The sequence below is a fragment of the Aythya fuligula genome, chromosome 2, assembly GCF_009819795.1.
Source record: "Aythya fuligula isolate bAytFul2 chromosome 2, bAytFul2.pri, whole genome shotgun sequence".
NCBI lineage: Eukaryota > Metazoa > Chordata > Aves > Anseriformes > Anatidae > Aythya > Aythya fuligula.
The window spans coordinates 136,912,648-136,922,160 of NC_045560.1; the positions used below are offsets into that span (position 1 = coordinate 136,912,648).

Here is a 9,513-nt window from a genome sequence, read left to right on the forward strand (position 1 = left end):
ATGTTGGTGCTGCCTTCCTCACCGGGTGGCCAGTGCCCACGTAAGTTTCTCACAAAAAATCCAGGACTATGCCAGTCCTGTAGGTGTGCATGAGACTAATCCCCAACCTGAAACCATCTGAGAGGAATCCTTGCTTTCCTGACCCAACTGAATGAAAATAAGAATGCGCACTCTTTCAAGCCAAAACTTATTTGTTTAATAAAGATTTGGTTACTGAATGCCACCAGATGTCAGCATACACTATATGATTGAAAGCAAGTGTCTAAGACCTCTTAGAAAGGAGCAGTGATAAAACTGCCTTCTGTCTCGTGAAAATGATGTACCGGGTGTACAGCTTTGCTGTGGGGAAAATAATGGCTGGGATTAGCTGGAAGAAGTTGTCTGGGAGGTTTTGCTTGAGGATCTGCTCGATTCTTCCTTCCTTAGGGGTGCCCACCCGCCCCACACAGCAGGGTGTTGGTCCTGCCTTCCCTCACCCCTTCTCCCCAGCTGCGGGCCTACGACAGGTTAGTCCCATCTTCAGGCCCATCCACCATCTACAACTCTTCCCAGGGTTTCCCAGCACAGCTCCAAAAACCTGCATTTTCCTCAGATCCAGGGCAAAGGGAGGAACTTGCTGTGGATCCAGAGAATTGGTTTTTGTACCCATTGTGAAGATCCACCTCAGCCCTGAATACCACAGCAGTATCTGTGCTGGCCCTGTAGGAACACAAGAGCCCACCAAGGAGGTGGGAACAGAGAGTGACGAGTGACAGCTTAGGGAAAAAAATAGGAGTAGCAGGAAAATTGCGCTGTGATTTTTTTTCCCCTGACATACTCTTTCCAACTCTGGCAAGTGCCAGTAAACCAAAGCTGTCCTCTGCATCATCCGGTTTAATGCCTGAGCAGAACAAGTTATGCTAGTTTTAGACTCTAATTTTTGTATATGAGGGCTTTATTTTCTCCTACTGAAATCAACACCAAAGCTCTTCAGAGTAAGGGCAAACCCTCGGGAACCTTCAGCCATGCTTCTTCTGTGTCTTTTTCTTGCCTGTCTTATGACAAGACCTGTAATAAAAACAAATGTGCCCAGTCTATGTCCTGATGACTTGACGATTTAGATTTCTATGCATTTTTTTAATGAAGACGTACAGAGCTGAAGCTATTTTTCTGCCACCTTAGATTTTGCCCTCACTCTGCCATTGACCACACACGTCCCAAGCAGTCAGAACACTGATCTATCCAAATGCACAAGTCCAGATAACATAGCCAGAGCCCAGGGGGCAGCTGAGCAAGGTTCATCTGGACTTGGCAGTCATAATGCCATACAGCTGGGCTTCCCAGGACGTAGCCTCTTTTTCTCTCTTGGAGATAAAATTTAGTTGTGAGGATTTTCCTGTGTTTGGCTGATTTTCTGGGTGTGCAGCAGCTTCAGCTGAAGGCCAGTACAAAAACCCCAAGAGCATTGGCACCCCTCCAGACTTTGCAGCCGTGGCTACCGTGCTGCAGCAGATAAATCCTGCCGCAGGCACATGCTGTTGTCACCATGCACCGCCACAGCAGGTCTGAAGCTTTGGGGCAGCTTAGAGGTTGCACGTTTGTAGGGAAGGCACGAAAAGCACGGTGCTTCTGGACACTATCACCACTGTTGCCTACGTGCTGTTCAGCTGCTTTGCTCCTGCTCAGTCTGGTGCATCCCAGAAGCATCAGATGTCCATAGCAGAGGCATGTGTATGCAGACCATCTGTGCAGCAAGCTCACTGCACGTGTGCAGGCATTTACATCATGGATACTCAAGCAGTCCAAGGGCAAAAGATCCATCAGGTCTTTCAGTCTCACCCACAGCATGAGCTAGAGGAATGTGAGGATGGCTCTGTTCACATCAGTTAAGTCTCACCTGAAGAGGCACATGTTCTGCATATGTCTTATGTTGGTGGCCTCGCAGTAAGGCTAGGGGACATGTAGTCATGAGATTGCCTGTGAGAGCCTCAGCGACTGTTTAAACAGGCTCTAGCTATGGCCTGGGGAATTCCCCCACCTTTGGAGGGGATCAGGCAGGCACCTCGCTTCAAATCAGCAGAATATCCTTAAACAGGATTTGGGTGCCTATGTGCCTTTGAAGATTTAACCTGTGCCTTGGTAACCTTATTCCACTGAATAGCCCATTGACTTCAGAGGAAGGAAACTGCATATTATAAAATCTGTATTCCAAAACCACAGTGAAACCAGCCCTGGAGCCAGATACTTTATATATTATAGCCTTGACAACACTTACATATGGTGGCAGTGAACTGAAACACAGTATGATAAGGTCTGATCTGGATTGGATATATCTGGGGAAAAAAAAAAAAAAAAAAAAAAGGCAATTTAAAAATAAAAATTATAGCATTTTGGTAAATCCATAAAATCCCTGCAATATTAAAGATAAAAAACTAGACTAACCTGAGGCAACCTCCAGGAGAACTGGATAGAGAAAGCACTGGTTTCTTCCCTCCAAGAAATAAATTGTTAACATGAATATCACATATGTATGTACATGTGTGAGTGTGCTGGGAGCACGGGAAGAGTTCAAACGTTTAAAAATGAGTCAATTGATATTGCAAAGCTTGTATATACACAATATTGCTCGTTAAAATATTTGGGGAATTGGAAACAAGCTTTCTTCATAATACAAAGAACAAAATCATTTTATGCCTTTGCATTTTAAATTAAGATTCAATAAGTTGATTTCCTTAGAAGTTCTGATTTCATAAATGTACCATTTTGCCTTGTAAAATTAGATAAGATGTCCCGATTATAAAATAGATTTTTTACATGCCAATGATCAAAGTCCAATGTTTTTTACATTAACTATAGAAATACTCACTGGAGTGTTTTGGAAATGCTGCTTTAATCCTTGTAAAACCATCCAAGCAAACAAAACCTGTACACATCCTCAGAGATGTGGATAAACTCAGATTATTTGGACAGCACAACATTAAATAACAATAAATCACAAGCATGGTGATAGATTTCTTTCTCAGAGAGCATCCTCACCGAGGTGTGTCGACACAGATGTTTCCTGAAAAAGCAAGTAGAGATCCCTGATGCATTTGATGCAGAAGTGTAGATGTTTACTTTGGTGAAGTTTACACCAGGTGTAAGCAAACAGGGCTGTCAGATGTTGCAGGGGTATCTGGGGCTGGGGGGGGGGGGGCTACATTTTCTCCAGGCAAATGATGGATTTTAAGTACTGCACAGAAGAAGAAACTAACTGCATTAGTGCAGAAAATATATATTTTGCCTGGGATTTGGGGTTTCTGTAGACCTAGACAGTTTTATTAAAATATGTATTCACATTCTTAAAAAACAACTTATATAGAAAGTACCTCCATCAGGGCTGCTGTATGAGATTTATCTTCTTTGGGGGAAAGCATTTCTTTTCTTGCCAGAAATATAGGCCTTTATTTAGAGTCTGTAGAGCATTCCTCCTTGTATTTATTACATTTTTACTATATTATAATAATTTTAAGATGAGCAGATCTTTTTTCTTTTTTTGCACCTCAGTCTCTGTGACAGTGTCCCTTTTTCAATGTAGTCATGAGGAATTGATCTTTCTTTTGAAAATAACTTTTTTTTATTATTATTAGAAAGCCATTTGTGATACAGAGTTTACAGACTGTTTATGATAGTTTTGAACATGATGGAAAGAAAAAAGGGACAGTATAAATTGAAATCAAGCTGTACCAGACAAGGAAATGCATTATATAAGGAAAAGATTTACAGGATTTCAATCAAGAGTGGCTTATGTGTGTAACACATGGAGAAGTTTCAGTTTGGTCATTGCAGATCTTCCAATTCCTCATCCAGTCCTTGCACATGTGGAATAAATGGATTCCACCCAAATCTCAAGTCTGCAAGGTTTTCCTTTGCCCTATAATATACTCTCCTAAGCGGAACAGGTTTTGTGGCTTTCTCCTAAAGGTCGGTGATCCAATCCCGCATGCACGTGTGGGTGGAGAGAGCCCATTTCCAGCCCATGGTGGAGCTGTCTTTTCCAACTATTACCAGAGTTTCTTGCAGAAACCCACTCATGCCTTTATAAATCAAATGCAGCAATTTCTGTTGTTTAATAAGCACAGTTTCAAGTGTGCACAGATATCTGTACTTATTACCACAGTTATCTAGGTCAGTGTTGTATCCACTGGTTTGCTAGCTCAGGACGTGTGTAACTGAGCTGTATGGCAGAAACCGTGGTGATTGGCTTTATAAATAGCTGAGATATACATAGAAACTATAAGCCGTGGGGATTTGAGGGCTCTGACATTTTGAGGAATTTTGATTTTTTTCCTTATTTCCTTGAGGGTGATTTAGATTCTCTGTGAGAAATGGTATTTTAGAGTTTGAAGGCTATAACAGGTTTCCTCTAACTTTTTACATCAGATGCAAGCTGCGTTTGCAATTTGTGTAAGGTCTTGTCTCATCCCCCTGACTTTTCCATTTATATATTTCCCTTCAGGATGAATCCTTCATATGAGCATATCCTCCCTTTTCCCCTCTCTCCTGAAACATGGGAATGGTTAGGCAGGGGTTATGCCATTAAGCCTGTGGTGGACTTCTGAGATCACATTTGCTTGACTTGCACAGCTCCTGAGTGTGCTACTTCTGGAAATCTAAATGTAAAGACTGCTAAATAATCCAAATAAAGACTGCTAAATAGAAGAAGAAATAAAAGTATTCTATTTTTTGCTAAAAAGATCACAGGGTTGGCTTGTGAGACAGAAAATCCTGGTGAACAGACAGGCATCAGTGTTGCAGCCCAGCCCAGATACAAATGTCCATCCCTGGTGGTGGGAGGAAGGGGGGTTTGGGGCACGCTGCCTTCCAGCTTCTGCTGCTCTGTCTGCCTGCCACACTGCAGATCTGCACAGCACTGGCAGGGATCAGGGCAGCAGGCTGCTGGGTTTCACCCTAACCTTAGCCGGTTTTGTGGTGCTGCACAGACATTCAGGACAAAGCGGTCTAAAATAACCATCAGCTATTTTTGCCTTACCTACCACTGAAAGTGAATTTCCTACTGTTAGCAGCATTATCACTGAGAGAGCTGCTTGGAAGATGCATATTTGTTCTTTTGCAATTATACTTTGCTTTTTTTAAAACTAAATAAAAAGCACGACTCAACCTCAGTTTTCCAAATGAACATTTGAAAATTGTCCTGTAAAGACAGGTTTGTTACCAAAAAAGAAAGAATAAAGAAAAGCAAACTTTTCATTCGAAAATTTTTGATGGAATATATATTTTTCAGGCATGTTAGCTTTTGTAGGTCACTCATCTGCCTCAGGTACGGCTTGCAAGTATTCCCTGTGTCGACATGTCAGTGTTTTTAAGCAGCATGTTGCAAGCATCAAGCTCTTGCAACAAATGACTTCAGTGCTGGTAGCTCAATCTTATGTTGTCTGGAGATATAAATACAGATTCCACTAATCCCACTGTTTTCAACAATAAAGGGTGTATTTTGTGTGTGCTATTGCTAATAATTTGCATTCTGGTTGTACCTACAGTTCCCCAGCACGAAGACTCCACCATACAAACACAACAAGATGCTAATGCTTTCCCCTAATAATTATTATCACATGGGGAAGAACAGCAACTTCTATTTGCTCCGTGCAGTTTGATTCAATGCTCCAAGGTACTGAAAGCAGCTACTTTGAAATCATGTTAGATCTCCGTGTGCGGCCACATTATAGCCAGTTTGTTTGTTTAGGATTCCCCATGTGTAGCACATGGCCTAGTGGTGCATGCTTAGTTTCCAGCACATGCTGGTGCTGCTGAACTGTCAGAGACAAATTCCTTCCTTTGCAAATGCATCGTTATCTTTGAAGTGGTTCTTTGTGAGCTTCTTCCCAGCAGAATTGTGTGCGAAACTAACCACAAAGGGAACAACACATAGGAATTGAAAGGAAGGTGTTTTTGAATTAAATAAAGAAAAAAGTTTCTCTAAGAGATAGCTTAAATATTGTGTCCCTGCAAGGCCTAAGCTCTTACCCACAGTTTCCTACTTATCATGCCAATGGAGAATAACGATAGACAAAGACTTTCAAGTGGCTAGAAGTTTTGTAAGTTTTCATTCTGCGTAGTTCACATAGAGTCCCAGAGTGTCTGAGGCTGGCAGGGAGCTCTGGAGGCCACCCGGTGCCACCCGTGCCCAAGCAGGGACACCCAGAGCAGGGTGCCCAACACCACGTCCAGGCGGCTGCTGAAGGGCTCCAAGGAGGAGACCCCACAGCCTCTGGGCAGCCTGTGCTCAGCAGTGAGCTATAGCAATGCTGTGTGGGGACCTGGCTTTGTAGGAGCTTTGTACTCTTCGTCTTGAAAATACTGTCACCTCAAGGCACTCCATTCAGATGTTGAGGACTGAAGTCACTCTCTGCTCTCCCTGGGACCTTTAGAGCCACAATGTAGAGTTAAGTGACAGAGGTGTATAGCAAGCCCAAGTGTTGTGCTGCAATAGGAGAGCCTTCTGTCCAATGTGGTCTTCCTGCCATCTCAGAAGTCAAGGCCTTCTGCCCCACATTTACCACTTTCCAATGTCTGAAGGTTTTTCATTCCAAAAACGACCCAGATTTCCTCTGCTCATCTCTTCAAAATCTCCAGGCTTTGTCCTTGAACAAAAGTTGATTCTAAAAGTTGAATCTATCTGACTGAAGACTTTTTATTATTTTATTTTATTTTATTTTATTTTATTTTATTTTATTTTATTTTATTTTATTTTATTTTATTTTATTTTGTTTTGTTTTGTTTTGTTTTGTTTTGTTTTGTTTTGTTTTGTTTTATTTTATTTTATTTTACCAGGTTACTTTTTCTTTTTACAGTTATCCTTACCTTGATGTAAAAAATCTCCTGCTTCACCCTATAAATAATGTACACACCACAGTACACAAAAACAACATGTTACTTCAACTTTGCCCAAGAATCTGTGTGTGAGGTCCCACAACCACCACCCCTCACCAAGGCCCTGCTGGGAGTGATGCAGCACGTGCGCAGGATGCAAGAAGAGAAGTGAACGGGGCCTTTTGCATGGCTTTGGAATGAATAACCTAACCTAAAATACAACCAACTGTCCTCTGGTGTTTACCTTTCCTAGTCCATAATTAAACCATAGGTTCCCAATTAAATTTGAAATTAGCAGTTCATGTAGGTGCTATTTTTATATTTGTCATAGTTGCCTAATGGCAGGGAGACAATGAACCCATGTTGTTTTGGAGCAATTGAGTTTTAAGTAGTGGAGCCGTGAAGCCTGCACAGCATTTTACCACATTTACCATTGCCTAAAAGCACTGACACCCTAATCAGTCACAGAACAGAGCATGCACAGCCTGTTCATCAACACTTTCCTTGGTCGCAGCCTGCCAAAGTTATCAGCAGAAGGTTTTGCTTGCTTCAAGACTGAAAAAAAACACGCCATAAATAAATAAAAATGCATCTAGCTCTCTGAAGGCTATTAAAAAAGAAAAAAAAAAAAAAAAAAAAAAAAGAATAAAAATAAAAGGAAGAAAAAGAAGCTCATAGCCAGCAAACCATACTGAAGAGCATGCCTGCACCATGCTGTTGGGGTGATGCCATGGGCCGGGGCCAGGCGCTGCCCAAGGAGCTCAGGCTGGGGCAGGATCAGCCCAGCCTGCTGGTGCTCGGCCTCCCAACAGCTGTCTCCCAGGCCTTGTTTATGACGGGAAATTACACTGTGGTAGTCACCAGGAGTCCCGAGCAACATGTTCTGACATGATGTAATTTCCCAGTGTAAACCATCCCGCTGGTGTCTCTTTCCAGTTGCAAGGCCAACAAACAGCACTGACACTGGGCTCAGCTGCTAGCGTTGCAGAAATGTCCAAGAATGCCCGTGCAAGGAGGTTACAAGCTCTTTTCTTTCATGCTTCAAATCAAATTTAATGTGACTGTAGGAAACACAGGTGAGACTTCACACCTGTTGTGCATGTACAGGGATGCATGAACTTAATTATGGCAGCTTTGAGTGGATTCCTTTAAACACTTTCTCGGCACCAGGGCTGCAGACTGCCCTTTTGGGTGTAGCTGTTAACACTGAAGGACATGTGAGCACCCCTCCCCTCCAAGCAGTCCAGTGTTTTCTACAACTCAAGTCATCCTGGGTGACTTACAGCAGATACAATTGCTAGTCTAAGCTCTTGATGGGGTTAGGCCACAAAACATGCACCTGTGTCCCTATGAGCAGGCTTTGGGGATGAAAAACAAGGACCCCTACCAAAAGCATCTCTGCCAGCAGCACAGCTGGACTAGACCCTGGAGAGGACATCTGTCTGTGCTGAAGAGAAGCAACTTGTGCTGGGCACACACAGAGGTGCCAGAGTGAGCAGCAGCAGGGACTGCAGCAGCAGAATCTTCCTGCACAGTGGATGTGCTCACACAGTCCCACAGTTTAAGATTTATAACGTGTACATCAACTGATAGTGACATTCCCCCTGGCCCTCTCACTGACCAGGGGTGCTTAATGATTTCCTACAGGCACACGTGGATACTTCAGAGCCATGAAATCTCAGCTTCAGATACAATTCGACATTTACACATGACAAAAAGTGCTCTCAGGACACTGTGGGGAGGGACGGGAGGGCATAGAAGGAAAGGAACATCTCAAAAGGCTTCAATATCCCCAGCACAGAATCACAGGATGGCTCAGGTTGGAAGGGAACTTAAGGATCATCTAAACTCCAACCCCCTGCCATGGGCAGGGATAAAACACTGGAGAATGCGGGCATCGATCCCGCTACCTCTCACATGCTAAGCGAGCGCTCTACCACTTGAGCTAATTCCCCCTCTTTTTACCTAATTTCTCCCATCTCACCACACAGATGCACATTGCAGGAAGAAAAAGGAGATTATGATTATAATCGTAATAATATTTTGCATTTGATGTGTTGCAAGGGCTAAAGCAAGCACAGACCTCTCACGCTGTCAGCAGGGAGACCAAGGAACTTTCTGATCCCGTGGGTCTTGCTCGTGACATTTTTCCTTACATGAAGCTCCCTTGGGCACAACTGCTTTACACCTGAGTAAGTAAAAGCAGAAGCTGTTGTAATGCCCTGCTCCTCAAAGCATAGATGAAAATCTATAGTTAAGAGCCTGGTTTAGGAAGCTTTTCTCTCTCCTAGCTAATTGATGGGAAACCAGCATTTTCTGTCAAAATGAAGTCACAGTAACATGGCAAGAAACATTTGCAGAACTGGACTCCTCCCAAGCTAGATGGATCACCAAGCACATCCTCAGGAGATAAGAAATTAATTTATCCTTCTTCTTTTAGAGCTGGCAGGCAGAGTCACAGCAGCCTGAAATGCTGCATCTCCAGGGAGAGCATGGAGCTCGAATACAGCCATGATCTCAGCTGGAGAACGCAGGAAACCTAAATTGCCATCCTGTAGCATAGACAGCAAGCACAGGAGCCACAGGTGGTGTTTTCCTCTCCAAAGGCACGTTGATACTTCAGAGCTGACAGCAATGATCTCTTTCTTCAGCAGGTATCAGCAG

General features: G+C 43.2%; 1 non-coding gene across 1 annotated transcript; it reads right to left on the reverse strand.

The window, feature by feature from the left end:
* Positions 1-8,731: 8,731 nt before the first annotated feature.
* TRNAA-AGC lies at positions 8,732-8,804 on the reverse strand. Its single transcript has one exon. It is a non-coding gene; the product is annotated as a tRNA-Ala (tRNA).
* Between the last annotated feature and the right edge of the window lie 709 nt (positions 8,805-9,513).